Source organism: Camellia sinensis, chromosome 12 (assembly GCF_055761805.1).
Source record: "Camellia sinensis isolate YWXY chromosome 12, ASM5576180v1, whole genome shotgun sequence".
NCBI lineage: Eukaryota > Viridiplantae > Streptophyta > Magnoliopsida > Ericales > Theaceae > Camellia > Camellia sinensis.
In genome coordinates, this window is record NC_138972.1 from 86,637,789 (window position 1) to 86,654,671 (window position 16,883).

The window sequence follows — 16,883 nt, forward strand, 5'->3', positions numbered from 1 at the left end:
GCAAAAGAAATGGGAGATTTACCAATAAACCCTAAAATTTGAATTTATGAACCAATTGATCCCATTTTTATTCTATTAAACCGTTTAGTCCCATTTAATTGTAAGGGACGTAATTACCCTCATCTAACCGTTGCTGATGCAGCTGTCGGGCATAAATTAGGTGAGACACGTGTGTCACTCACGTGCGTGATTAGTGAATGGATGTGTGGTGTGTTGCATGTGATACACTGGTAGGGTGTCACAGAATGGCAAAGCGCTGTAAGGGGTTTTTTATTGGGCTGGGTTGGTGTGTTTGGGGGTTAACACACAACACACACACTGATACACGGGACACACGCACACAGCTTCTCTTCGATCTGAGGTAAGACACACACAGGGGCTGGCATGGGCTCTCTCTTTCTCCTATCACACACAGATACACACATACATTGTGAGGGGCAGACAGACACACACACACAAATACACACACACAGATACACACATACATTACAAGGGGCAGACACACACACACACACAATAGCTAATCGATACGACGCCGTTGCTGACCGATCAGATCTTCCTGAGCAGCCGGTTCGCGCGCCGCCCGCCGAGCCTCCGCGGCAGTCGGAGAATGATGCGCGAGCCAGTTAAGGGTAAGAGAGGTGGCGGCGAAGCAGATCGAAGAGAGGCAGAGCGATTGGGCGTACTCGAAGTCGATCGTGATTCTGGATCTGTTGCGGAACTTCGCGTTCGTGTTCGTTGCTTTGTCGGTGTTGGTGGTGAGTCGGAAGGAGTCTCCGACAAAGCCTTTGAGACTTTGGATTGTTGGATATGCGTTGCAGTGTGTGCTTCACATGGTGTGTGTTTCGGGTGGAGTATAAGCGGATAGCACAGAGCCTTGATCGGGGAGACACACACAGGGCACTCTCGTCCACACAGTAAAACAAAAATAAAAAAAAAATCAAAAAGGACCAAATAAACCCACCAACAGGACTATTTGGTATAATAGAATAAAAGTGGGACTATTTGGTATAACAGTTTGTGAAGTAGGATTTATTGGTAAATAATCCAAAAGAAAGATTGGGTCAAAAAAAAAAAAAAAGGGGGGGGGGGAAATAAGGATAAAGGACATCGCGAACTCATAGCAATCGAAGGTTGGTCACCTACAAGTAAGGAATTGGGGAGTGGCTGTCAGTTGTGGGTTGCCAGAGTCGTGCTGGGTAGGATTTGGGTTGGGAGGGTGGGCTAGGGAGAGGGTATAGTTGGAATTAAGATGGGGTTCAAGAAAAAATGAAAGGAATTCATTTTGTTGGAGGGAGGTTTAAAGTGGGGGGTGTCCAAGTAAAAAGGTATGATTAAATAGTAGCCCTCATTAAAAATGAATGGATTAAATTGAGATTTTGGTAAAAATACAGAAGTATATACGATGAACAAATTTTTTTTATAAAAAGGGAATGAAGAGTTATATAAATTAAAATTTTGAAATAACTTATTTTGTTAAATTTATGGAGCTTCTACATGTATGCAAAGCCTATGGTGTGCACCCTTTATGGGTGCATATTATATGTGCCTTATTATAATTTGATATAATTTTATTAAAAAAAATTTGTAATATTTATTATAAAATATATAATTTCGTTACAAATTAATGTAATAAAAGGTCTAAAATTTTATAATTGATATTATAAAAAATTATGATTTAATTATAATATTTTTAATTATATTAATTTATAATAAAATTATAAATTTTATTGATATAATAAAATTATATCAATTTGTAATTAGGAGTGCACACCACAGGGTTTCTATTTTTCCGTCTGAATTAGATACCATCAAACTTTTGTGGATCAAAATCCGAGGTTAAAAAATGTTGTTCCCCACAAACCATTCTTGCCGCGTTATACACAGTGGAGGTGGACCCTTAAATATGACTAAGCTCCACGTCATCCTTAACTCTCCGTTTGGATCCTTAAAAAAAATATATTGTACTTTCTCATCATTATATTTCAATAAATAAATTTTAAAAAAAAGAGAGTGATTTCTCACCAATTTTATTTGGATGGAGTAAATAAAAAAAAAAATATTGTATTTTATTTAATCAAAATAACATATCATATTAATAAGTTACTATGTTTTTTTTCATTTATTTTGATATTTTAAAAAAAACTTATTAAACTCAATTCATTTATCACCAAATCTCATCACTTTTGGTGAGAAACAAAATATAAGTTTGATGAGAATTCTCTGAGGAAAAATGTTTGGTGACCTGAATTTTTGTGGATCGAATGTATCAAAACGATATCATTTTACACTCAAAACGACGTCGTTTTAAGTGTTTTGAGCCATGATTTTTCGAGCCACCTAGCATTGTTGTTCTCTGAGTAATGCGACACATCATGAAATAAATATCATGAAAAACTTCATAAAACTAATCCAAGGGTGATTGAATAATATACAATAAAACACTACAAACACTATAAACTAATCTAAGGGTGGAGAATTTTCATAAAGATTTTTCGTGATATTTCTTTCATAATACTCAATATTATCGATTTTTTTATCACTATCTCTCATAATTTCTCACCTACTTAACCATCTAAACAAGTGAAAAACTTTCTATTTTTACCATTTATTTTCTTTTCTCACTAAACCCTTTTATCCAACGGAGTGTAAGTATCGATGCATAGGACAATTAATTTGAAATCAACTTATTCTAGCAAATTTTAAAATTAAGTTTAACTTGATTTTAATTTGGGTACTACTTGATTAAAATCCATTTGGGATATGTTCGTGAACCAAATTTATTACAAAAAAATGTCAAAAATCAAATATTGTATTAAATTTAAATAAAAAATGAGCACAATTATTTTTTGTCAGGTCATAGTTTTAGCTAAAAATCCATTTGATGGACCAAAACTCTTAATTTAAAATTTCAAATTATAAAAAATCCTACAAATTGTAAATCTAAAAATATTAACAAAAATGTTTGGGATCTTCTTTGAGGATGATCTCCACACTCCCAAAGTGATCCTGACCCTACATGTATGTGTGGGGTCCATTCATGTATGTGTGAAGTCAACATCATAAGTGATTTAGATTTGTGAAGTCTTGTGGGGGTAGGGGTCTCAACCATTGCTCAAATATTAAATACTATAATTATGAAAGTTAAATTACTTTAATAATCAATTTTATTCATTTTCAGAAAATCAAAAAATCAAAAGGAAAATGTTTGGTGGCCTGAATTTTTGTGACTCAAATAGTTTCAATGTGTCAAAACGACGTCGTTTTACACCCAAAACGACATCATTTTAGGTGTTTTGAGCCATTCGAGTCATGATTTTTCAGGTCACCTAGCATTGTTGAAATAAAAAACGGTTCAATTGTTCTAGACTAGAGCAAGAAATTAGATAAATAATAATGATATAAATTTTAGAGAAACACTATGGTATACCCTTTAAATGATGTGTATTATATACATTTTATAATTAAAGAAAAATTACATAATTTGATATTTTCTTAATCATAACTATAAAAAAATATCATAATCAAATACAACATGAAGCATAATTAAAGAATTTATGAGTCTTAATTAAAATAATATTATAATTAAAGAAAAAAATTTGTCATAATTTTGAAAAATGACGTAATTAAAGGTATATGTGGTGCATCTTTTTTAAGGGTGTGTATGTTACAATTTCCCATAAATTTTAATTATACTAAAATGACAAATTACTATCAAAGGATTGTTTGAGATGATATAAATAAATGTACTATTTAATTATTTTATAAAAAAATATATATAAAAATAAAAATGTGATGCAATCTAAAAAAATAAAAAATATATATTAATATAGGAGATGCCAAACTATAATTAAAATATAATATTTTTACAAAGCAAACAAAAAATAAGTTTAACATAAATAATTTCCTTTATGATTTGTTCCAGAATCGGGCATTGCTAAATTGTAGTCAAAAAGAGCGTAGTCTCCACTATCTATTATCAACCAATAATGTTTAGCCACGTTGTGCAAAAGGGCTATGGGATCATAATTGGAATCACGTGATCGTTCGTAATGATAGCAAATAAGTGGATTCATTATAGGCCGATTTGACCCCTTGCGTTATTATTCCTTCATTTTTTTAACAATGATTCATCCCATTAAAAATATCACTACTAATAGCACTAATACATTAAAAAAGTAAAAAAAAAAAAAACACAACTCCAAGACCAAAACATCACATCATTAATGGCGAGACCTACTGCCACCTAATTAGTGGGAGCACTAATTAGTGCTCCTAAACATTTTTCTTTTTTTTAAATGAAAATAATATTTACACAAAATATTTAAGAAAAGTTATAGGGGCACTTTGAAAAGGGGTTAAAAAAGTTAATTTTTTAATTTTTTAATTTTTTTAATTAAAAAAGTCAATATTTTTTGTTAAAGAAGTCTGTTTTTTGTCCAAAAAAAATCATAAAAAAAATTTAAAAGTCAATTTTTTACTAATTTTTTAAAATACCATATCAACACATTCCTCAAATTTACCTAGGTTTCTTTTTGAAAGAGAGTGTAGAATTTTTTTTTTTTTTGACTTATAACTTATTTTGAATTATATTATTTTTTAATTTTTTATAAGGATGGGCGCGAGTCGGTTGCGGCCACAAAACCTTTAATTCGTTATCTGTCCGCCATATTGGCGGATTGAAGAAAATCAATCCGCATCTGTCCGCCAATCCGGCGGATGTGGATTGAGTGGATTGGCTGTTTGGCGGATGGATGCGAATCGGTTTGGCGGTTTAAAATTTTATAAATTTTCAGCATAATTCAACTTTTGCATTTCCTCAAAAAAAAAAAGAAAAAGAAAAAAGAAAGTATTACAGTTAATGACTTAAAAAAAATATTACAATCACTGCATGCCTCATTCAAAGTAAGAAAGTTTGAAATTTTAGAATATCACAATCACAGCATGCCTCATCCACATACTACAATCACAGCATGCCTCATCCACATAAAGTATTACAATATGTGATTCTTAAAATATAAAAACAATTCAAACCACCAAAACCATAAACAAAGCAGTAGTGGAGATTGTATATCTCTGTATTGTTATATCTATATATGTTTTTGAAAACAAAAACGAACCAGCATATATCATATTTTTTATTTATTATTTTTAGAGATAGGTTTAAAAACCAAAAAATATAGATAAATAATACGTTTATTTTTTTCAATTCAAAAAAGATATTCAAGTTGAAAACCTTTTTTCAACAGAATATTTAAACTCTTTTTTAATTGAAAATGCAAACAGAATATTTAAACAAATTGAAAACACAAAGTCTTATAAATTATTAGAAGTGTTCAAGGTTTGGCGGTTCGGTTGCGGCCAAAGGAATCTCAAATCCGCCATCCGTCCGCCAGATTGGCGGATTGGAGAAAATCAATCCGCAACTGTCCGCTCGTCATCACGTGTCCGTCCAAAATGCGACGGATCGGTTCGATTCGGTCGGTTTTGACGGATCGATATATCCGCTGCTCACTCCTAATTTTTTATATATATTTTTAAAAACAATCAAAAAAAGTTAAAAAAATTAGCTTTTAACTAATTTTTCAAAACAACTCTTAAAATACAAATTGTTTTTTATGATTTGAAAAATTATAAATATTTCATTACTAAATTTTTTTATTTAATATAATTAATTGACAAAAATAAAATTTTTAATTATTCTCCTATACAATAATAAAATATAAAATGATATACAAGCCCACAATTTAGACTCATTTTCTAGACCCAATCATGTGTAACAGCATCACCAACGGTGTATCAAATTTTTCATCAAATTTGAGTAAAATTCCTATTTGATATCAAGTGTTCCAATAGAGGTTTTTGAAGCTTTATCAAAATACTGGTCAACCAGGCAGATGACCTGTAGGATGTCCGGCCAGTAGACCGGCCAGTGTAATTTTTTCACAAATTTTTACTTCAAGGTGGTCATTTAGAAGGACATCCGATGGTGAAAATCAAACAGCTATGAATAATGATTTGATGAAAGATACATTGGTCCTCAGTTTAATTAAAGAAAAGTGAAATCTTGAATTTGATACCTATTTGATGAAACCGTTGAAGTAGAAAAAGGCACCATTTTTCATCAAGTTCAAATTTGATGAAAGGTTTGACTAACCATTGGAGATGGTTTAAGTGATATGATTAGTTGATAAATAAAAAAGTTATGAAAGAGAATGTTGTTTTTAATATTTGAATACATTGTCACGTCATTAAATTAAAAAATTGAGTCTAATTTTTAGTCTTGAATAGTAATTTCCTAATAAAATTACCTGAACTATTAATTGAAATAAAATTTTAATATTATTAAATACTGTTAATTAATTTGATAATTTATTAATAAAATGAGTTAATTGTTATGAAATTCGAAATGTCAAGAGCAGAATATAATTTTCAAAACTACAGAAGATAATTAATATTTTAAACAAACTTAAAAATATATTTATAATTTATCCAAATATTTTATATAAATAAATTACGTTTACTTTTTATGAAATTTTAAAATATATATATAATTTTTATAATTTTTGACAATTGAAAATACCATGAAGCCCATCATATCATTTTTTGCGCTTCAGTCACGGCTTTGTACTTTCCTTTGATATCTCTTTATTTTTTGACATTTTACGGAAGACACACTACAACTAGGAATGTAAAAATGGTCTACGGCTTGAGATGGGTCTAAGCTCAAGCCCAATTCGAAACTTTGGGTTTGGGTTTGGGCTTAGCTATCATTTTGAAACTTAGTCCGTCCCGTGGACCCGGTTTGCCTGGGCTATCCCGTGACCTGGCCCATTGGCCCGACCCGCTCGAGACTCAGTGTCATTTTTTGTGAAAAAAATAAAATTTTGGTGAAATTTTTTTTAAAAAAAATGTTCAAACCCTACCTAAGGCCGGAGACGCCAAAGCCCAAATAACCCCTGGGCCTGGGCCTAACTTTCTGGTCTGTGGGCCAGGTCGGACCAAATTTACACCCTACAACCAACCATGGCTAGTCAATACATGTTTGGTAGGGGTGTAAATCTGGCCTAAGCCGACCCACCCGAGCTCGGGCCGGTCTGGGCCCATGTCAGGCCTCGCAGGCTCTTGCCAAAATTCGGGCCGGACCGGGCAACGGGCCAAAAATTAAGCCTAGGACCAAGCCCAGGGGTATTCGGGCCTTGGGCTAGCTAGTAGGCCGGGCCTTGAGCCGGCCAATGGCTTAGGCCTGACCTCGGGCTTGGGCCCTAACAAATTATTTATTTTTTTTTTAATTTTTTTTACCAAAATTTTATTACTTTCTATTTAAAAATACACTGGGCCTTGGGCGGGCCAGGTTTCAAACCGGGCCCTAAGTGGGTCTTAAGCGGGGCCGATGGGCTGGGCCACGGGCCGGGCCAAACAGGTCGGCCCCATGGATCAAGCCGCGCTTCAAAACAATGGCCCAGGCCCTAACCCAAGGGCTCAGGATGGACTCGGACCCGGGCCTAAACAGGTTGGCCCATCTCGGGCCATGGGCGGGTTTCAGGCTGCTCACGGGCTGCGGGCCATTTTTACACCCCTAATGTTTGGATATGTTACACTTATCTCCCATGATTAATAGAGAAATCACAACAAATCTCACAAGTTTAAAATAAGGCTAATGTTAATGAATCTAAATATTTTGTAGTGTTTTTTCCATAGTGCTCTTAAACAAAATTATTTTGGGATAAAATTATAAAGAAAAAAAAAAGAATTTGTGATCTTAATTGTCGTTGAACAACCACCCTTCCTACCCTAACCATATTTAAAATAAAATAAAAAAAATTGATCGATATTGGAATTGTTTTGGGGTATTTAAGGGCCGATACTATTGACCAAACTTATTTACCTATAAGTCATATTCATTTTTTTACCTATCAATATTCCCAAAATGCCCTCCCTTATCCATAAGATCACATTGCCCTGGCACCTTACCACTGACAATTACCATCTCCAGCCATCAAAGACCAACTCTAACTACTGACGACCATTTCCTCTGACCTTCGGCAACTACCTCCAGTAGCCGTCTCTAATTACAGGCAACTACTTCTAATCTTTAGTGACTTCCAACGACATTTATTCAATCATTTTCTAACAAAAACAATGTTCATATCCATCACCACCTACTCAGATCTGGTAGCAACACACACACACACACACACAAAATATGAAAAGAGATGAGGAGAAAAAAATAAAAACTTTAGATTAGCCCTCACTATCATAGATCAATACAAGATCAACAAAACAATCAAGGTTTAAATACCACTAAGTCGACTTTTTAAATGCACCATTAAGTTCTAAAATACCTATATTATCCTTACTCAATTTATTAATCCTCACTAATTTTTTTTTCTTTTTTTTTCTATTATCTTCTCTCTTTCAACCATTTTTATAGAAAACTCTCATTTTTTCATCATTATCACCATCTCTCTCTAGCAAATTCTCTCACTAAACTCTCTTTTTAAACAATTCTTCCTCTCTCTAAACAAGCTCAAACCGCTGAGTCCGGATCCTCTCCAGCTAGTGTCTCCAGCCTTTCCTCCGGGAAATGGTCCAAATTGGGCCACGTCACCCCACTCAAGATATCCGGCTCAGATCAACTTAAAAAAAAAAAAAAAAAAAATCAAAAACAGAGTTTGAGTTTCTTCTTCTTTGTTTCTTCTTCTTTCTCTCTCTACTTCAAACTCTTAAAAAAAACCCAACTCATATAATTTCCTACTATACAAATCTCCAAATCCATCAATGGCAACCACTTCACCCAACCCACCAAAAACCCTTCCACCAAAGAGAGTCCACCAAAGAGAGGCCAGATCAATCCTCAAAATTTTGTGAGCTGCGTCAACACCATAGCCTCAAATTTTGTTTCCACCTTTGGGAGCCCACCGCCATTAATGGAATCTGCAAATTTACCACCAAAGTTTTAGAGATTTGGAAGAACACGCAACAAATCATCAAGCCACAAATGTTTAAATCATTAAAATCTAATGATTTAGGCTTAAACATGGGAAATAAACAAAAATTAAAATTCAAGCCACAAATTTGAAGCAAACCCACTTTCTCTCTCTAAAATTCAAGCCACATAAATCATCCAAATTCAACACTCTAGTTCTAGTTGTTTCAATTTCTTTCTTTTCTTTGATTTTTGTATTTCTTTCTTTATATTGTTTTTGGAGAGTTATTGATTTGTAAGTGGGTTTTGCTCTGAAAAAATAGATACGAAAATTTCAAATCTGGAAGAAGAATGAGAAAGGGTGGTGTTGGATCGGTCGGCGGGTGCTAACGGTCATGGTGGTGCTTGAGGGTCGCCCGAAGGGTTTGGAAAAAGGAAAAAGTAGTATATATGTTTATATGTATGTATGTATGTATCAAATGTAAAATTAAGAAGGAAGAGATGGAAAAAGAAAGAAGATCGAAAACAGACCATTCATGGAAGATTTGCCTCTGTTTTTTTTTTTTTTTAAAGCTGATCTGAGCTGTATATTTTGAGTGGGGTGACGTGGCCTAAGCTGGACCATCACCCGAAGGAAAGGCTGGAGACACTGGCTAGAGAGGATCCGGACTCCAAACCGCCATGCTCTTTCACCCACTATTGGCACTGTCACCAAGCACCGCCACTGTCGCCTACAACTACCTACTGGCTTCTCTATTTCCATCTCTCTCTCTCTCTCTCTCTCTCTCTCTCTCTCTTTCTCTCTCTCTCTCTTAAAGAGCCTCACGCCACCATTATTTTCAGCTACCACTACCACCATTGTTGCCAACCATTGCCTCTATCACCGATCACCGGCCATCACCATTGTTATCGTCTACTGTCACCATTCATTGGCTATTACTACCGATCTATACTCTATCATCGTTGATCCATCATCATTGTTCACCAACCAAATTCACCATCACCAATCTACATTCCTTCATCATCAATCTACACTCTCTGTCTCGAATCTCCACTCTACTGTTGTCATTCCACCGATTTAGCTATTTTAATGATGGAATCGACTCCAAATAACTTCAAACAACATTATTTTTTCAAATCTCGTTCCTCAGCTCTCTTCTATGTCTCTCTTTTTGTCTCTTTATTTTTCAAAACATATTTACTGCAAATTTATTTATCAGTATATCTTGTTTTGTATGTGTGTAAGAGGAGATGTCTTGTGAGTGTGAGTGAGTGAATTGGTCTTATTTGGTATATGTGTAAGTGATAAATTATCACTGGATATATTAGTGGTAAATTTATTAGTCTATCTTATTCTGTGTGTGTGTATAAGAGGAGGTGTTTTGTGAGTAAGTGAGTGTGAGTGAATGGGTCAGATGGACTGTGCGGGGAGCAAATATTCAGGCAAGCCCGCACTCCTTTCTTCCAAGCTCCTGTCTGTCCGATCGACCTGCGAGCACAACGGCGGTGAGCTACCCGACAGTGTGTGGCCAGGAAAATCCCTCCGACGATCAAGTTAGACACACACACAGGGATAGAGAGAGAGAGAGAGAGAGAGTGTGTTTAGTGTTTTTCTCACCAAATTGTCATCTGTCCAGGTATAAGGGGCGCAGACTCGCTTATATACCTTCTGCGCCCCAAATCTACTCCTATTAGTCTCTCGACACGTCATGCTGCTATCCCATCTGTCAACACAAATCCAGCAATCACCACCTAACCAAACTGTTAGCATACCTCGGCGGAGCTCGGCAGACCGGCGGAACCTCTTCGGTTTCTCCTGACCGCGCTGCGCGGCATATCTTAATGAACCATTCGCCGAGCTCCTGTACAATAGAACTCGGCTGCATTCCGGCAAGCTGAGCTCGAGGTAGGTCGAGCCGGTTAGCCGTCGATCTTCCTACCGAGCTAACGCATGAACCGTGGAACCCATGGAGACAGGCAGACATCTTGGCCGAACTCCCAGTAGACCGGCTTCCGTACCAACAAGCCAAGTAGCTTGGTCCCACATGCCCTGTGCCTTAACCAAGCAAAACCCTTGTGGACAGGCCCAAGCTACGACGGCCCAATTGTGTTCGGCCCACAATTTGCCCGGCTATTACCAAGGCCCAATTCAGCTCATAAATCTCCCTCTCAATTGCCCCTTAATTTCGTCCGTGCAAGCGTGACTGGGATTACATGATCTGACCAGGGTAGACTCTTCCTCGATCCTTAGTTTGCAAGACATCAACCGCACTATTCCTCTTGCTTGGTTTCTTAGCTTGCTTGGCTGAAGCCGTAACTTGCCTTCATGGCGGGCAAAATCAGTTCGGCGAGGAACTCTAAAGAAGGCGAGCAAGGTCCGCTCTACGACTTCCTTCTTGGTGAGCAAGGTCAGCTCGGCAAGGAACTACAAAGAAGGCGAGCAAGGTCCGCTCCGCGACTTCCTTCTTGGCGAGCAACATCAGCTCGACAAGGAACTCCAAGGTCGGCGAGCAAGGTCCGCTCCGCGACTTCCTTCTTGGCAAGCAATATCAACTCGGCAAGGAACTCCAAAGAAGGCGAGTAAGGTCCGCTCCGCAACTTCCTTCTTGGCGAGCAACATCAGCTCAGCAAGGAACTCCAAAGAAGGCGAGCAAGGTCCGCTCCGCGACTTCCTTCTTGGCGAACAAGATCAGCTCAGCAAGGAACTCCAAAGAAGGCGAGCAAGATCTGCTCCGCGACTTCCTTCTTGGCGTGCAAGATCAGCTCGGCAAGAAACTCCAAAGAAGGCGAGCAAAATCCGCTCCGCGACTTCCTTCTTGGCAAGCAAGATTAGCTCGGCAAGGTACACCAAAGAAGGCGAGCAAGGTCCGCTCCACGACTTCCTTCTTGGCGAGCAACATCAGCTCGGCAAGGAACTCCAAAGAAGGCGAGCAAGGTCCGCTCCGCGACTTCCTTCTTGGCGAGCAACATCAGCTCGGCAAGGAACTTCAAAGAAGGCGAGCAAGGTCCGATCCGTGACTTCCTTCTTGGTGAGCAAGATCAGCTCGGCAAGGAACTCCAAAGAAGGCGAGCAAGGTCTGCTCTGCGACTTTCTTCTTGGCGAGCAACATCAGCTCGGCAAGGAACTCCAAAGAAGGCGAGCAAGGTCCGCTCCGCGACTTCCTTCTTGGCGAGCAACATCAGCTCGGCAAGGAACTTCAAAGAAGGCGAGCAAGGTCCGATCCGTGACTTCCTTCTTGGTGAGCAAGATCAGCTCGGCAAGGAACTCCAAAGAAGGCGAGCAAGGTCTGCTCTGCGACTTTCTTCTTGGCGAGCAACATCAGCTCGGCAAGGAACTCCAAGGTCGGCGAGTGAGGTCCGCTCGACGACTTCCTTCTGGGCAAGCAAGATTAGCTCGGCAAGGTACTCCAAAGAAGGCGAGCAAGGTCCGCTCCGTGACTTCCTTCTTGGCGAGCAATATCAGCTCGGCAAGGAACTCCAAAGAAGGCGAGCAAGGTCCGCTACGCGACTTCCTTCTTGGTGAGCAAGATCAGCTCGGCAAGGAACTCCAAAGAAGGCGAGCAAGGTCCGCTCCGCGACTTCCTTCTTGGCGAGCAAGATCAGCTCGGCAAGGAACTCCAAAGAAGGCGAGCAAGGTCTGCTCCGCGAATTCCTTCTTGGCATGCAAGATCAGCTCGGCAAGGAACTCCAAAGAAGGCGAGCAATGTCCGCTCCGCGACTTTCTTCTTGGCGAGCAAGATTAGCTCGGTAAGGTACTCCAAAGAAGGCGAGCAAGGTCTGCTCCGCGACTTCCTTCTTGGTGAGCAACATCAGCTGGGCAAGGAACTCCAAAGAAGGCGAGCAAGGTCCGCTCCGTGACTTCCTTCTTGGCGAGCAATATCAGCTCGACAAGGAACTCCAAAGAAGGCGAGCAAGGTCCGCTCCGTGACTTCCTTTTTGGCGAGCAACATCAGCTTGGCAAGGAACTCCAAAGAAGGCGAGAAAGGTTTGCTCCGCGACTTCCTTCTTGGCGAGCAACACCAACTCGGCAAGGAACTCCAAGGTCGGCGAGCAAGGTCCGCTCCGCGACTTCCTTCTTGGCGAGCAACATCAGCTCGGCAAGGAACTCCAAAAAAAGCAAGCAAGGTCCGCTCCGCGACTTCCTTCTTTGCGAGCAACATCAGCTCGGCAAGGAACTCCAAGGTCGGCGAGCGAGGTCCGCTCGGCGACTTCCTTCTTGGCGAGCAAGATTAGATCAGCAAGGTACTCCAAAGAAGGCGAACAAGGTTCGCTCTGCGACTTCCTTCTTGGCGAGCAACATCAACTCAGCAAGGAACTCCAAAGAAGGCGAGCAAGGTCCGCTCCGCGACTTCCTTCTTGGCGAGTAAGATCTGCTCGGCAAGGAACTCCAAAGAAGGCGAGCAAGGTCTGCTCCGTGACTTCCTTCTTGGCGAGCAACATCAACTCGACAAGGAACTCCAAAGAAGGCGAGCAAGGTCCGCTCCGCGACTTCCTTCTTGGCGAGCAACCTCAGCTCGGCAAGGAACTCCAAAGAAGGCGAGCAAAGTCCGCTCCGCGACTTCCTTCTTGGCGAGCAAGATCAACTCGGCAAGGTACTCCAAAGAAGGCGAGCAAGGTCCGCTCTGCGACTTCCTTCTTGGCGAGCAAGATTAGCTTGGCAAGGTACTCCAAAGAAGGCGAGCAAGGTCCGCTCCGCGACTTCCTTCTTGGCGAACAAGATCAGCTCGACAAGGAACTCTGGTTTTTCCACCAAAATGATTGTCAATTGCCCATTTTCCTCGGCCTTCTGACTGACGACTTCCAAAACCAAACTCCCTAGATCTCTTCCACGGTTGTTCGCACCGTCATCCTCTGAGCTTCCCACCGGGATAGAGCATCTCGGCTAGAGCCTTGAGTTGAGCAAATCATCAACTCATTTAGCCGGAGTAAATCCTCTCGGCTGAATCTTCTGAGTTGAGCAAATCATCAACTCATTTGGCCGGAGTAAATCATCTCGGCTGAATCTTCAGAGTTGAGCAAATCATCAACTCATTTAGCCGAAGTAAATCATCTTGACTGAAATTTCAGAGTTGAGCAAATCATCAACTCATTTGGCCAGAGTACATCATCTCGGCTGAAACTTCAGAGTTGAGCAAATCATCAACTCATTTGGCCGGTGTAAATCATCTCGGTTGAATCTTCAGAGTTGAGCAAATCATCAACTCATTTGGCTGGAGTAAATCATCTCGGCTGAAACTTCAGAGTTGAGCAAACCATCAACTCATTTGGCTGGATCATCAATTCATTTGGCCGGAGTACATCATCTCGGCTGAAACTTCAGAGTTGAGCAAATTATCAACTCATTTGGCCGGAGTACATCATCTCGGCTGAAACTTCAGAGTTGAGCAAATCATCAACTCATTTGGCCGGAGTAAATCATCTCGGCTGAATATTCAGAGTTGAGCAAATCATCAACTCATTTGGCCGGAGTACATTATTTCGGCTGAAACTTCAGAGTTAAGCAAATCATCAACTCATTTGGCCGGAGTACATCATCTCGGTTGAAACTTCAGAGTTGAGCAAATCATTAACTCATTTGGCCGGAGTAAATCATTTCGGCTGAATCTTCAAAGTTGAGCAATTCATCAACTCATTTGGCCGGAGTACATCATCTCGGCTGAATCTTCAGAGTTAAGCAAATCATCAACTCATTTGGCCGGAGTAAATCATCTCGGCTGAAACTTCAGAGTTGAGCAAATCATCAACTCATTTGGCCGGAGTACATCATCTCGGCTGAATTTTCAGAGTTGAGCAAATCATCAACTCATTTGGCCGGAGTACATCATCTCGGTTGAAACTTCAGAGTTGAGCTAATCATCAGCTCATTTGGCCGGAGTACATCATCTCGGCTGAATCGGAAAAGTTCTTCAGCAAAAGTAATTCATTTGTATTACATTAACAAAAAGAGTATCACATTCAGAAGTGTAGGGGAAACAAGTTCTTCCTCAAAAAATTACTTAAGAACGATAAGAATATAATAGTTTGAGGTTAGCCGCATTCCATGGCCGGGGTACGCCTTTGCCATCCAAATCTTCTAAGTGATATGCCCCTTACCCGCCAGACCGGTTATCTTGTAAGGCCTTTTTATCTGTTGCCACCGGGGTTGTCTTTGCGGTGGATGCCGCTGTATCATCCTCTACTCGGATGTGCTCATTGATGCACTGTATTAGTTGACCCATGGATGGCGGCTGGTTCATTGTAAGCGAGTCCCTCAGTCTATATCTGACCGAGAGACCGCGTTTGTATTGGGTGATTGCCAGGTTGACCGGGCAATCCAAGATCTCGTTGAAGGTTTCCCAATATCTGGAGTTGTATGCCTTCAGTATATTGCTCGGTTCTATCTTGACACTGAGAAGGTGGTCAACTTCCTTTGGCATTTTGGTGTTGGTTTTGAAGCGCGTCACAAAGGCTTCGGCCAACTACTACCACCTTGCTATGCTCCCCTCTGGCAGCCTCTCAGACCATTTCAAGCCCAGCACGTCCAAACTTGACGGGAAGATAAGGCACATAAGAACGTCATTCCGCCTATGTCCGGCTATGACCTGTCAGAAGTGGCTTACATGCATATAGGGATCGGTTTTTTCGTCGTAGAGCGTAAACTTAGGCTGGTAGAAGCCCGCAGGAAGCGGTGTTGTTTCTATCTCCACGGAGAAAGGAGTGGCGCTCAGCCTTGCCAAGTCTGTGTCTAGAAGGAGAGGCGCAGCTAGGAGAGGTGAAGGCATTCCGACCTCTTCACTAGCGTGAACCCCATAGGATAGCCGCTGGAACGCCGGCACCCTCTGAGCCTCCCACTGGCGAGCCCGTTCCTTCAAGACTACCCGCAAATCCTCTGAACGAGCGAAATAAGAATACCTCGACGTCGTCACCGGACGTGAGGGTTGATAGGTGCTGTCTTGCGCGCGGGACTTCTCTACGTGCACGTCGGAATCTCCAACCTTGTAACTTCTGGTGATTGAGATGGACGGAGTACACCGCTGGCTCTGACTGCATGAACGGCGGGGTTGGGTGCGCTCACTGTGGTCTCCCACTCCTGCTACACCCTTCCCTTTGACATGTCGCTTAAGATCCTCCATCTCCGCCACCATTCTCCAGATGATGGCGTCTTGGTCCCTTAGCTTATGTTCCAGTCGCCTGGCGTGCGATTCTCTCCGCCGCCGGTGACCGCCTGGACTCCGTGAATGTCCAAAGCTTCTTCTGTCCTTATCCCGCGCATCTCTTGAATGTCCTCCTGGAGAAGTTTCCAGGTTCGCCATAGGAGGAATGACAGGATGTCCTTTTCTCCGTCTGCCTGACTCCAGGGTAACTTCGTCGATGGCAGACAACGGAATCTCGTCATTGTTCGCCATGGACGGCGATCAGATGAGCTTGGAAGACAAGGTTCTGTCTTTCAAAGTTCCCACATTCCCACAGACGGCGCCAATTGTGCGGGGAGTAAATATTTAGGCAAGCCCGCACTCCTTTCTTCCAAGCTCCTGTCTGTCCGATCGACCTGCGAGCACAACGGCGGTAAGCTACCCGGTGGTGTGTGGCCAGGAAAACCCCTTCGACGATCAAGTTAGACACACACACAGGGATAGAGAGAGAGAGGGGACAGAGTGTTTAGTGTTTTTCTCACCAAATTGTCATCTGTCCAGGCATGAGGGGCGCAGACTCGCTTATATACCTTCTGCGCCCCAAATCTACTCCCATTAGTCTCTCGACACTTGGTGCTGCTATTCCATCTGTCAGCACAAATCCAGCAATCACCACCTAACCAAACTATTAGGATACCTCGGCGGAGCTCGGCAGACCGGCGGAACCTCCTCGGTTTCTCCTGACCGCGCTGCGCGGCATACCTTAATGAACCATTCGCCAAGCTCCTGTACAATAGAACTCGGCTACATTCCGGCAAGCTGAGCTCGAGGTAGGTCGAGCC